Here is a 14,741-nt window from a genome sequence, read left to right on the forward strand (position 1 = left end):
AATGCCTTCCCACAATTCCCTTCCTGCCTACCCACAACAAATGTGCCCACAAGGACAGACAAGTTTTCCACCAATTTACTAGGAAAGAATTATAATGCAGCTTAATTTACTGCAGCACAAAGAATCCTGGGATATGCTCCCAGAAATCCAAGGAGCATAGAAGGGTGAGCACAGCACCAGGGAGGACGCAGTAACTCAGGTATGGCTTTGCAGTGTGGCTGCCCACACCCAGGTGAGGTTTACCTGTGTGCCAGTCTGCATAGTTAACTCTGCAGTGAAGGCACACCTTAAGTGTGCTAACTTCAAAGCATTTTCTAGCATCCACAGTTTGGGAATGGAACCCAGGTATCTCATATAACCATAGGGCAGTAACAAGGGGCCAGTTAAAGGAGAGCTTTTTACAACTAGTGCCACATTGCATTTATACTAGGGCTGTCAGTTAATCGCAGTTAACTCACATGATTAACTCAAAAAATTAATCGTGATTAATTTCAGTTTTAATCGCACTATTAAACAATAGAATACCAACTGAAATTTATTAAATATTTTTGGATGTTTTTCTACATTTTCTAATATATTGATTCCAATCACACCACAGAACACAAAGTGTACACTGCTCACTTTATATTACTATTTTTTACTACAAATATTTGCACTGTAAAAATGATGAACAAAAGAAACTATTTTTCAATTTACCTCATAAAAGTACAACTTCCTCCCAAACCCTGCACCCCCAGCCCTGAGCCCCCTCCCTCAACCTAAGTCCTGGCCAGACCCCACATCCAAATGTTTTTTTACATTTTTTTTTTAAAATAAAGCGCTCTTATCCAAAGTGCTTTACAATAGTTATCTAACAGTATAAACAATATTTGGAAAGATCATTAAGTGGTCCGCCGAGACCTCAGTGATTTTCAAGTGGTCTGTGGAAAAATAAGTTAGACTACAAAAACAATCAAGGTACCTCACTTTATTTTCATTTACTTTCTATTACTTATAGGGGGAGGATGAAGAAAAAAAGAATGAAAAACGGGGGAAGGGAGGAGATGAGAGAATGTTCTTTTTCTTGGCTGGGTCCCAAGGAGAGCCCCCAAAAATGAAGCTGAGCACAGGGCCCCACTAACTCTAAATCCACTACTGAAGAGAGGTCATATGAGTTGTGGCCACGGCCACAAAAGGAGTCACTTTGAGTGTTGAGATTAGGACATAAATGCCCTCATTTCCAGTACTGTGCTTAGACCAAGTTTTCTGGTAAAGAAAACCAGGTCTAGCAGAAGTCAAAGGAAAACATCAGGGAACAGAAAACGGCTCAGGAGCACATTTGGGTACAAAATGCTCCCAAAAAATTGGCAAAGGAAAACAGTTTAAATTTAAAGGCACACTGTCAAATCAATTTAGGTATTGTATACACAATAATCAAACAAAATGTTTCCATTTTCAATCCAAACACTACAGTATACTAGTATTGTATAAAAAGGAGGACATGAAATGGATTAGTAACCAACTATAAACAAAAGTGAAATTATCTAAGATCAATGTAATGCAAGAAATAAACCAGATACAGGGTGAAAAGTAAGTTACACTTTTAACATTCTTCCAGTTTTAGTAACCCGAGATGTTAATAGTTATACAAGCAAAGCCATCTGTTTTTTTAAAAATATCCATTTTTAATCAGACAGTGCCCTTTAAAAAAAGCTTAGCTCCTGAGCCATGATTTTCCATTTTTAATGCAGTTCTATTAGCCTTTATATGATACCTGCCATGGCAAATCAAATTCCAACTTATATTATGGCAACTATGTGTAGTCCATGTCATATCATCAAATACTTCTTGGTGGATTTGTTACCGTGTTCTGTGAACATGTAATGGTAACAAAAACACTAACCAGACTCAGTTTTTCTAGCAAATTCAAGTCAGCTGAGTACTTCTAAATTCATGTTGGTGAGTTGCTTAAGGATGTTCTAACAAGAATAACATATCTATAATTTTCAGAAGTAAAAATCAAACCTTTCACATTAATATGAAATGTAGTAACTCCAAGTTGAGGAATTTTATTCATATAATTTTGTAGCATTAACAATTTTATACTATTGCAGGCTGAAAAGTTTGGATGCTGTATTCTAGTTCTGTCCCTAAATATGTTTCAGTTAGACAGTGGAACAAGTAGTTAGCCATCCTGGAGAAGCCAAACTCACATCTGGTCAAAGGACAGCTTACATACTGAATCTGACCCACAGTGTCATGAAAGCCTGCTTGCTGACATCATAGACTTTTTTTTTATTCTTTCTACTGACACATGAACACTCCACTGAGGAAAGATACAGACCAAAAGATTTGGTTACAGATTAATTCAATAGGACACCAGATCCTTACACCAAAAACTGCTGTTCTCCCACTTCCTGCTACAGAGGAACATATGATCAGCAACTACTCCTCCAATATATAGGGGCGGCTCTAGCTTTTTTGCCGCCCCAAGCACGGCAGGTAGGCTGTCTTCAGCGGCGCATCTGCGGGAGGTCCACCAGTCCTACGGCTTCGGCATACCCGCTGCTGAATTGCCACCGAATCCGCGGGACTGGCAGACCTCCCGCAGGCATACTGCCGAAGGCTGCCTGACTGCCACCCTCGCAGTGACCGGCAGGGCGCCCCCCACAACTTGCCTCCCCAGGCACGCGCTTGGAGCGCTGGTGCCCGGAGCTGCTGCTGCCAATATGTCAGGGAATGCACACGTCAGTCTTCAGCAGCATGAATCTATGCAATCCTATCACTGAAGAATACACTTTACAGCCACCACACTTTATACCAGAGCCAGTGCTTGGGTCATTAGTTCTATACATTATTTGCTCTTCCTCTGTGACTTGCTGGTAATAATGAATATTATCTAAAGCTCAAACATAGGGAGAAACCGCATCAGAAACGCTTTTAGATTACAACAATCCTGAACTTTGACATGACTGCACACTGCTTTCTTATCCAGGTACTTGATTAGAGGATGGAGGGTGGGAGGGAGAGAGAGAGAGAGAGTTATAGAAGATTTTAAAAAATGCAGAAGCCTGAAACATTGTGGGTATTTTGCAATTTTTTTAAAAAACAAAGTAAAGTCGTTCACCCCTAGCTTTTATCTTTCACCTTTTCTTTTCTATCCACCGTTGTTTTGCCTTCTTTTCATATCCATCTCCCACTCCTCTTATGGAAATTTTCTTTTATTAGTCACACTTTCATCCATCTCCATTGGTCTTTAATAGCGAATGGGCTTCTAGTGCAGTGTCTCATGTGCCTGCTCCATGTCCTATTAAAACAACATTAAGATGCTTGTCTTCAATAAAAAGAAAATAAAAAGGAAAGTGGACTCTAAAGGCTGGAGTATTCTGTAATAAATGGGAGGAAAATTGTTGCTTCATCAGCCACAACAGCAGAGGACTGTGCTCAATATATCATAAAAATATGACAGTACCTAATTGAATATAACTTAGAACAGCATAAAGAAATAAAGACTGAAGGCAACTTCCAGAAGTAATCAGGACAAGGTAAAGGATTTAATAAAGTACAACTGATGCGTCCGGCAACAGTTATTTACTGAACGCCAGAAACAATAGTTGTCTTTGTGGCCATAAGAAGCAAACTGACTCAATGTGGTAAGAAAAGTGTTTATTTTAGCCTAGCATTGGACAAAAGGCTGAAGTCAATATTTACAGCATGTTCACTGCAGAAAGTATTGTCTGGAAAAAACTGTCAGAATGAGAAATGCAATCGATGTTTACATTAGAACAGTCACATTTGTTCTCATGAAGAAAACAACTAAAGTATCCAGGCAATTACTGCACAAAATAGGTACCCAATATGGAGGCCTTCTGTATTACATAGAAGATTCGCGGCTGAGTGCTGGCCATGTTCCCTGGAGCATGCACACTCTAGTTGGAAATCACGGGCACAATGTACCATCTTGCCGTGAACAGGCGGGCATTCCAAACACTCTCCCAATAGTGTATTGGGAGCATACTGCACCTGAATAAACTATGTCTCAATCCTGTAAAGTGATAAGCACGTCCAGCATAGTGCTGAACTCTCAGGAAGGTCAATGGGAGTTGAGGATGCACAGCACCTATGCAGGATCAGGCTCCTAATGCGCTACAGGACCAGCATTTGCAATTATTAAATAAAATAAATAAATATCTTTGTCCATTTCAGAAGCAGCTAAAAACTATGAACAATAAATTATTCCCATCTCTTAAAATAATCAGGGATAATTCCCTACATTTTGGGATTAGCCTGGGTTATTTATATTTCAATATGCTTCCCCTGAAAGCTCCACAGACTTGTACAATTTAAATGCGCAATTTAAAAAAAACCCAAACAGATTAATTGTCAACCCTCAAACAAGCAGACATCATCAAATATTCTGTATAAAGGATTTTTTTCCCTCCAATATGGTAGATGCTCTAGTACAGGAACACAAACTGTCTTCAGTCTTAAAACCTTAGAATGTATTAGACAAATTCACTAAAAGAGATTTTTGCTTATTCTGAAAGGCTTGTCTAAATCAGTGTTCCCAGTCTTTTCAGATAATTGTATGAGTTTAACTGTACCAGTCAGTGCCTGCTGCCTCCTGTTCAATTGGGCATATATTACTAATAAATAATAATGCGTAGACCTTTACACTTTACAGCATTTCTATTCTCCAAGAACTACACAAACATTAAATAATTTTCAGAACACCCCCATCAAGTAAGCAAGTGTTATCACCCTCATATTATAGATCAGGAAAAAGAGGCACAAAAAACAGGGACTTGCCTAGGGTCACACAATAAACAGAGCCAGGATTAGAATCTAGGAGTTTCTGGCTCCCTGTCTTGTGTTCAAAATGCAATGTCTCAAAATCACAGGATTGGAATTTTCAAGAACACAAACTTCACAGCAAATGGCTTGGAAAGCAGATAGCAGCCCGCAACACGTGCAGCACAGAGACATATCATTAAGATACAGGTAGTGGAAAGCTAAGAGTACCAGCAGGGCTACCATGGCTAAGATATTTATGCAGTCTCATGGCCTGACACTACTTTGTTATAATGATATTGCGCCAGGATGCAACACCCCAAAGACAGAACCATGTTTGCCCAGACTGGGAAACGACGTGGAGGTCACCCCTCAAAAGTGAGGAGGATCCCACAAACACCAGGTTGGGCTTCTGAGTGGTAGCCGTGTTAGTCTGTATCAGCAAAAACAACGAGGCACCTTAGAGACTAACAAATTTATTTGGGCATAAACTTTCATGGGCTAAAGTGGGTTATAGCCCATGAAAGCTGATGCCCAAATAAATGCATTAGTCTCTAAGGTGCCACAAGGACTCCTCGTTGTTTTTACCAGGGTGGGCAGCTCCTCTTCATACCCAGGCACGAAGGGGCTGAAGTATGGCAACACCCATCCCAGTGCCTGCTTGGGCGGGGGGCCGCGCTATGGGCACAGGGAAGGCAGTTCCTGCGGTTTCCCTTTTCTCCCGCCCTAGGGTAGCTGCGTCTCCCCCACAGCCTCTGGTACAAACATGCTCCCGGGGGGCAGCCAGCCCCTGGGTTCAGACTCCTACCTGCTGTTTATCTCCTGCTGCCAGCACAGGTGGAAGGAGCTCAGCACATCTTCCCCCGCCCCCCAGGGGAAAAGACTCAGCCTCTGCCCCCGCAGAGGTGAAGGAGCTGGGGGTGCCCCACGCAGGCCGACCCGCAGCCTTCCTGCTTCCCTCCGGGCTTCCAGGTTAGTGTGAGCAGCAGGCAGCGGCCAGGCCTCAGGTTGCCCTGGCAACTGGCTCATTTGAATATGCTCATTAAATATTCATGACCTCTAGTCACTTGACCCGGCCCCTCCCTCCAGGCAGCGAGGCGAGCTGTGCCCGTCTGCGCGCGCATTTCCCTCAGCCCCAGCCCGGGCGCGCTGGGCTCGGCCGTGGCCCGCGCTGGCTCCTGCTGCCGCCTCTGCCTCTCGCAGGGCCTGCCAGCTCCTTGGGAAATGCCGCTAGCAGCCTTAAGCCTACAGAATATGCGCCCCCCGCTTGTCTCCTCCCCAGCCCCAGACGGCAGCTTCAGAGGGGAATGGGCTAGCACCCTCCTCCCCCCCGCCTCTGCCTACCCATCCCTGCCCATGTGCCCACCTCTTCCTCTCCTCACTCCAGCCCTGTCCAGTGCCCCCCTCCACTCCTGCATAGCCACCTGCACAAAATTCCCCACCCTCCTCGTTGGTCCAGCCAGCATCTGCCTCATCAACCCACCTTCCCAGCCCCCTCAGTCCTCCCCCCTCTTCTGGTCTTCTCCGTCTGCGCGTGCCCACTGCCCCATCTCTGCATTACTCCCCTAGCCAGTTCTCTCAAACCCAGCGTCCTCATATCCATTCCCACCCCCAGCCTTACTAAGGCCTCCTCCAGCTCCATTCCTCACCAGACATACACATGTACCTACCCAAGCTCTAGCCCCCTCTTTACCACCCCATCCAGTCCCCTTCTGCCCCTCCCTGCATCAGTTTATGCAGGCCCTAGCCTTACTATGGTCACCTTTGGTCCCCACCTCCCCCACACCCTTCTGCTTATTGCCTCATCCAGCCCCCTTGTTTCTGCCTTTACCAGCCTCCCCCTCCAACACACACTCCCCTGCTTTTGCACACAGTTGCCCAGCTGTTTAGAGCCGTTTGTGTGATATCCAACACAGATATGAGAGCAGTGAGCCAGACTTTGCATAGGGCCACATTGTTTTTCCCCTCCCCCAATTCCCAGCTTCTTCCATTCCCCTCCCTGACCTGCCCACCAGTGTGGTGCTACAATAGCCAGCGCCAGCCACCATCTCTGCCAATCAGCCAGCCGAGAGCAGCTAGACGGGAGGAGAAGCAGCTGGCCTATCTGCTTTACAGGTACCACAGCAGCTCTGAGACCAGGAAGAGGCTCTGCATGGGGAATCCCTGCTGCCTCGCTGCAGCCTGCAGTGACTGACACCTCATCAGGGCTGTGGGCAGGCATGCCACTTGTGCATCTGGAGCCCTGTCAACCCTAATGCCTGACACTTGCAGCTCTGCACATACCCACCGTACACAATTACAGCTGTGACTGGTACCTACATCTACACCTACAAACACATCCACACACCCTCCTCACTGTGGATCTAATTCCCTCACCTCTGTGTCCCCATACTCACACCCACATGCCTTACTAGAAACCTGTCTGATCCTGTGTCTATATGCAAAGCCGCCTCATTGTGACTCTGTTCACCCCACCATCTCTGTATCCCCATATCTACACCCAGTCGTCCTCACTACAACTCAGTCCAGTACTCCCCACCGCCATATACCTTCCCCATCATACATGCACACATACAACCTCCTCACTCTGGCTCCATCCAGTCTCCTGACTTCTGTGTACCCACTCCACACACTTCACAAAGGACCCATCTCCTGCCCATCACCTCCGTGTATACTCTGTACACATCCAGTCCCTTCATTACAGCCCTGTCTGATTCCCCCTACTTCAGCATACTCTCACCTCACTCATACACACCCTCCTCTCACTGCAGCTGCATCTAGTCCCCTCACCTCTGTGTACTCATCCTGCACACTCAGCCATCTCATTCCTCTCCACTTCTATATGTACACCCCTCTAAGTACTCAGACCCAGTTGCTTCAGTATTGCTCTTTCTGGCCTCCCCTGCCTCCACATACCCACTCAATTGCCTCAGTAGGATCTCACCCTGCCTCCCCTCCACTTCTTTGGACCTAAGCCCACCGACCTCTTACATGTTCCCAGTCTCAACAGAGCCCAGCGCAGGTCTCCCCTCACATCTCCTTTTAACTCCACCCTGGCCTAAAATATATCATACCGCAAAAAAAAATTATGAAATATTTAAGGTTGCTATACACATAGTATGCCTGACACAAACCCACATAAGCAAGGAAATGAAAAGTTAAGCCATATCACAGTATTTACCCTCTACTTCACCCAGAGGAAGGGACTTTACCACTGCATGCATCACGGTCTTAACTCTGCCCCCATAGGGATGCCAGCCTTCCAGCACCCCCGTTACCAAAACACACCCCAAACGATTCCTCAGCTTTTCCTTCTGCACCCTCCTTTATTATTATTTGTATTATAGGACCACATAAAGGCCCCAGCCGGTTCCATTGTGCCAGGCACTGTAAAAGCGCATAAGTAAGAGACAGTCCCCAATCTGAAAAGCTTGCAATCTAAACAGACAAGATAGAAAAAGAGAAGGAGGAGAAACAGAAAGGCAAATTGACTCATGTTAATAATAAAGCTAGGAATAGACCCCAGATCTCCTGAGTCCTAGTTCAGTACCCTCCTGCTTGGACTACACTGCTTCGGCCTGTCCCTTGCTATCAGTTGTGGAAGTCTGGCATGCTTAAAAAGTGAACTTTGGTAAAGGGTGTACTGGAGAGTTGGTATCCGTAGTAAGGGAGAGTTAAGGTTGTGGTGTGTGACTTTTTTGTGTACAGTAGTTATGGTAATGCTATGTGTTACCTGAAATTGGGGTTGTAGTTGGGTAGCCATTCATAGTCTGCTTATTATACTGATAGCTAAGCTCAAAAGAAAGGGAGGGAGATTCAGACTCACACTCGCATACTCACGCTCCCAGGACAGGCACAGCACTGGAGATGTCAGGCTCCTTCAAGGTAGGTGTCCCACAGTGCAGCGATGGACAGTGCAATGAAGGCAAGTCTTCCCGAGGCACGATGGAATGCAATGCAGCGAACGACTGACCAGGCGGTCCGAGCAAAGGGCCTTCACGGGAGGTATAAGCTTGTGAGTGCATTCCTGAGCACATGGCCCGTTCTCCTTTTAAAGAACTGGTCCTCATGGCCTGCGACTAGAGATGACTTGGCCACCTCTGGTTGGTCACACTCCACCTCGGACAGTGCCCATGCACTGGATGTGTGATCGCTGCCTAATTAGGAGTAGGAAGTAGGAAGGAGGCAGGAGCAGAGGGAGACAGAAGAGGAGGTGCGATAGGAACAGGGTTGGAAAAAGGTTGTGGGGAGAACATTGGCAGAAGCAAGGGATAAGGGCTGGAGCAAAGGGAGGGAGACAGGGAAAGGGGGCACAGGACTGGAACTGGTGGGGGAAGATAGGAGCAGAGTGGGGACAGGGGCAGGATTAGGGTGGAGAGTAATGAACAGGAGCTGGCAGGGGGTAGGTGGATAGCAGCGGAAGAAGGAGAGGTTACTGGGGGACGGGCAGAAGTGTCCAAATAACAACTAGAGATCACTCCCGTGAAGAACATGGAATTGAATCTATTATTCCCGAGTCCCATGTTCCTTTGCTGTCAGCTGTGAAACTCACTGGCAAAGTGTGTGTTTCCATACCCCTCTAGTTTTAATTTCCCCATCACTGTAGCATCTGACTGCTTCACAACATTAATACGTTTATCCTCACACTGCCCCTGGGAGGGAAAGTGGCATTATTCTGATTGTAGAGATGGGGAACTAAGGCATAACACCATTAATGTCAAAAGTGTCCACTAATTTTGGGTGCCCAATTTGAGATGCTATGGCCTGATTTAAAAAAAAAACAAACGTAGAATTTTATAGCACTATTTGTTCAGGGCAGAGCTCCCATTGACTTCAGTTGCTCCAGTGAGGGCTCAGTACTTCAGCACCTCGGGGTTTCAAATTGGGCATCCAGAAAATGAGAATCACACAGTAGTGGCCAACTGTTGAAAAGTCTGGCAGAAGTGACTTGTCCCAGCATCACACAGGAACTCTGTGGGGCAGGGTATCATCATTTATGTACACTCCAATCTATTCCATGCATGCTATGTTGCTCTGGAATGCACACGTTCAGTTCTCCATCTGAAATATACACAGATGTGATCATTTTTGAATTTTTAAAATTAAATACACCCATTAAATTCTATTTAGAGCTACAAGAGCAGAATTACAGATGCTTTGATGGTGCTCAGTATCAATAACTCCACTCACTGGTTTCTTTGCACTGAATGGAAGCTAAGGTTGGTATCAGAACTAGGGTGACCAGATAGAAAGTGTGAAAAATCGGGATGGGGGTTGGGGGTAATAGGTGCCTATATAAGAAAAATTCCCAAATATCGGGACTGTCCCTATAAAATCGGGACATCTGGTCACCCTAGTCAGAACTGTTTGCATAACATTAACTTGTGATTTCCAGAGGTTTAAAACGATGTATCTAAAGCAACTGTTTCTTTGGAATAATAGTTGCCGAGCTTGATGCTTCATTCAGAGCAAGAGAAGTAGGAGGACCAGAAAGGGGCTGGTTACTTGCAGCTCCTTGATTTTTGTGCCAGCATGAACCCAATGTCATTTAGACCAATGTTATTTAGCTATGCCACATCCACCATACTGCTGCAAGTGTGTCAGAGCCCAACCACTGCTGATGGCTCTTGGATACAGTATTGCAAAGAAAACACCACAGTGCTCTTAAAAAAATAAACCTTAGACATTAGATCAGGAAATGAGGCATCTTCTGGGCTTGATGGTCAACCAACATCAGAAAATATCATTCGGGGCTTGATCTTTCACAGTGTGGAGCACTCTCACTCCCACTGGTGTCAATGCAAGCTGACAGTTCACTTTCACAGGAAGGAAGACTGTGGGAGGTAGCATGCTTCAGGAAAGTGGCGTGATTCAGTGGAAACAACACTGGATTGGGCATCTGCAGATGGGAGCATTTTTCCCAACTCTGCCAGACCTGCTGTGTGACCTAGGGCAAGTCACCACTCAGTGCCTCAGTTTCCAAAATGTAAATTGGGGGAAATGATATGCTTCTATAGGGCTAAGTGTCTGTATATGTATTTGGTAATATTAACCATTTCCCTCCTTCTGTTGTGATTAAGCTTGTTATGATCACTCCAGATTGAACTACTTTTTAAAAAACATTCAAGGAGAAAATGTATCTTTCCATAAGTGAGTAAGACAAAATCTGGCACAATCTCAGAGTAAATACAGGAGCTTTGTGCCTGAACTGTGCAGAGTTAATGTAATTGTTCTGGCACCATCCCCAGAGCCAAGCTAAGATCAGGAAGAAAACTTTAAATTAAAAACTACAGCACTGATGTGATCCCTCTCCAGGAACTATCTTATATATATATAAATCCAGAGAGAGAAGAAAAGGGTTTGACTTTACTCCCAATTTTGCTACCAATTTTCTTATACTTGGAATATATACAATAAACAGTTTATGAAATTCTATGGAAATTCTAGGCCTGATTCCAATCTCACTTACACCAGTAGAACTCCACTGATTTAGAGGGAGTCTCTATGGATTCATACTGGTGGTAAATTAAGTTAATGGGAGCTGTGGGTGCTCACCAACTCTGCAAACCAAGTCTAGAATGCCTCAAATTGGATATGCTTTGCCCTTGGAGTCATGCCCTGTCTACTTATGTATTTAAATGCATATATGGCCCTCATCACCATAGTATCTGAGCACCTCACAGTCATTAATGGATTTGATTTATTATTAACTGATTTTGTAATTTGTATTACAGTAACTCTTAGATCAATGTTTTTCAAAGTTTGGATGTGTCGCGGCATGTAAGGCACTGGGTCGCCTTGCTCAGCACCCAGGGACCCTAGCGGCTCTGGTCAGCACTGCTGACCGGGACATTAAAAGTCCCGTTGGCGGTGATGGCCAGCTAAGGCAGGCTAGTGCCTCCCTGGTCCGACACTGCGCTGCGCCCCGGAAGCGGCCAGCAGCAGGTCCTGCTTCTAGGCAGAGGGGCCATGGGGCTCCGCATGCTGCCCCCACCCCGAGCACTGGCTCTGTACTTCCACTGGCCAGGAACCGGCCAATGGGAGCTGAGTGGGGACGGTGCCTGTGGGCGAGAGCTGCACGGAGCTGCTTGCATGCCTCTGCCTAGGAGCCAGATCTGCTGCTGGCTGCTTCTGGGGCACAGCGCAGTCTCTGGTGCCAGGACAGGCAGGATGTCTGCCTCTGCACCCCTGTTGTGCTGCTGACTGGGAGTCGCCAGAGGTAAGTCCGCACCCCAACCCTGTGCCCCAATCCCCTGCCCCAGTCCTGAGCCCCCCGAACCCTTTCCTGCACCCTAAACCCCTCATCCCCAGCCCACCCCATAGCCTGTACCCCCAGCCCAAAGCCCTGACCCCCTACCCCCCCAAACTTGGAGCCCCTCCAGCACCCCAAACCCCTCATCCCCAACTTCATTGGGTCGCGGGCATCAACAATTTTCTTCCACTGGGTCCCCAGAAAAAAAGTTTGAAAACCACTGTCTTAGAGGCTCCGTCCAAGATCAGAGTCTCATGGTGCTAGATGTTGTACATATACAAGGTAAAAGACAGTCTCTCTTCCCCACAGAGTTTATAATCTAGATCAGTGTTTTTCAAAATGTGGTCTGTGGACCCCTGGGTGGGTCCACGGACTATGTCTAAGGGGTCCGTGAAAGGTTCTCGTTACCAACTGCAATCTTTATTTTACAGAGGGGTACTAAATAAAAGGGTAGATTGTCCAAAGTCACAAAGAATGTAAAGAATTGAACCCTAAAACCTCACTCCCAGCCCCTGAACCACTAGACCATTCTCTGTTCTTCAACAGCACTTTCTTTATTGTATCACATAATAAGCGGGGTATTTGATTTCTTTTGTAATTTCTGTAGCCATGATGATTTGATCACTGTAATAGCAGCTAATTTTTCACAGGCCTCTTAAAGAGAAACTTGCAATTGGCCCAGGGAAAACTTTATTTCAAGTCATCTAACTACCTCATAAACCTGTTACCTTTAATATGGTTGATGACATCACAATAATTTCCATAGAAACAGATGTTAAAAGCATAGGACTTCATCTTCACTGTCAGATCAAGCAGAAGGAGAAACTGAAGCTATGAGGGAGAAAGCACTTAGGCCTGGTCTACAGCATGCAGTTATTTCGGAATTAGACTAGTTAATTCAAAATAAAACTGATTCCATCCACACGACCAAACCAGTTTTTTCGATTTAAAGGGCTCTTTAATCTGATTTTTCTACTCCACCTTGGCAAGTGGAGTAGCGCTAAAATCGAGATTGCAGTTCCAGGTTACAGGCACTGTGGACGCAATTCGACGTTATTGGCCTCCGGGAGCTATCCCAGAATGCTCCCTTGTGACCACTCTGGACAACACTCTCAACTCCGATGCACTAGCCGGGTAGGCAGTAAAAGCCCCGGGAACTTTTGAATTTCATTTCCTGTTTGGTCACCATCAGCACAGGTGACCATCAGCACAGTCCACCATCACAGGCAACCATGCAGAGTCCACCATCACAAGAGACCACGCAGTCCCGGATTCGCAGATGAGCTCCAGCATGGTCCAAACGGAAGGTACTGGATCTCATCGCATATTGGGAAGATGAATCTGTTATGGCAGAACTACATTCCAAAAAAAGAAACGCAAAATACGTATGCTAAAGTCTCCAGGGCCATGACAGAAAGAGGCTACTCCAGGATCACAGAGCAGTGTCGTACAATCAAGGAGCTCAGGCAAGCGTACCAAAAAGCCAGGGATGTGAACGGGAGCTCTGGGTCACAGCCCCATGCATGCCGCTTCTACCATGAGCTGCATGCAATTATGGGGGGTGACACCACCACTACCCCATCACTGTCCATGGACACCTGCAAGGGGGGAGTTGCACGGAGCAAGGAGGATGAGTTATTGGAGGACAAAGAGGAGGAGGGGGAGGACAGTGCACAGGCGGCAAGTGGGGAATCCGTTTCCCCCCCCTAGCCAGGAACTATTCTTAACGCTGGAGCCAATAGCCTCCCCCCTCTCCCAAGGCGGGCTCCTGGACCATGACCTCGGAGAAGGCACTTCTGGTGAGTGAGAGCCTGATTGGAGCCACGTGGAGGGCGGTGGAGGGAAACCTGGCCACGCTGGGTTGTTTGCGTTTAATTTAAAGGACTCATCCGTGCTCAGAGCCTCATCGGAGCCACGTGGTGGGTGTGGGGGAGGGGGATGTTGTGTGAAGTGATCATCCCAGAGAGTCCGCAGGCCCTCCTTTTATATTGCAAACCCACCAGGCATTGCTTGCTATGGGAAAGGGGAACCAGCAGTTTGAAAGCATTGAAATGAATGCGGAAGAAGCAGAACCCCACGTGCCCCTAGGGCTTACCATGGCTGCCTGCAAGCTGAATTCTGTTGCCCAGCCGCATGTGATGGCTTACTCACACCAAAGTGGCAGGCACTTCAGTATAAGAGGCAAAATGCGACCTTGTACAGAAAGAACATGTGCTGTGTACTATTAATTGCCTGTTTCACTGAGAGGGAGTGTCCTCTTTGTTCTCTAAAATGTATCTTTTAAAATACTACCCTCCCTTTTTCTTCTCCTGCAGGTGCAAATGTTTCAACGTGGCTCCTATCTACTCCGTCCCAGAGGCTGGTCCAGATTAGAAGGCGGAAAAAACGAACTCGGGAAGACATGTTTGCCGAGCTCATGCAGTCCTCCCGCACTGATAGGGCCCAGCTGAATGTGTGGAGGCAAACAATTGCAGAGTCTTGTAAAGCATTAAATGAATATGAAGAGAGGAGGGACGCGCGCGATGAGAGCAGGCAGGATGCTATGGTCATGCTCATGGGGGAGCAAACTAACATGCTCCGCTCTATGGTGGATCTAATGTGGGAAAGGCTGCAAGACCACAGACTGCCACTGCAGCCCCTGTATAACTGCCCTCCCTCCTCCCCAAGTTCCATAGCCTCCTCACCCAGATGCCCAAGAACACGGGGGGCGGGGAAGGCT

General features: G+C 46.5%; 1 protein-coding gene across 4 annotated transcripts in view; it reads right to left on the reverse strand.

Moving 5' to 3' along the window:
* LRRC56 (leucine rich repeat containing 56) overlaps positions 1-5,778 on the reverse strand; it is a 112,313-nt gene extending 106,535 nt beyond the window's left edge. For 3 of the 4 annotated variants that reach the window (XM_045012666.1, XM_045012667.1, XM_045012664.1), the window contains exons 1-2: positions 5,579-5,778; positions 3,127-3,286 (exon numbers count right to left, since the gene is read on the reverse strand). The gene's annotated coding sequence lies outside the window, so the exon portion shown is untranslated. The remainder of the gene's footprint in view (positions 1-3,126; positions 3,287-5,578) is intronic. The other variant, XM_045012665.1, reaches the window with a different exon arrangement.
* Positions 5,779-14,741: the final 8,963 nt, after the last annotated feature.

This window comes from Mauremys mutica, chromosome 4, assembly GCF_020497125.1.
Source record: "Mauremys mutica isolate MM-2020 ecotype Southern chromosome 4, ASM2049712v1, whole genome shotgun sequence".
Classification (NCBI taxonomy): Eukaryota; Metazoa; Chordata; order Testudines; family Geoemydidae; genus Mauremys; species Mauremys mutica.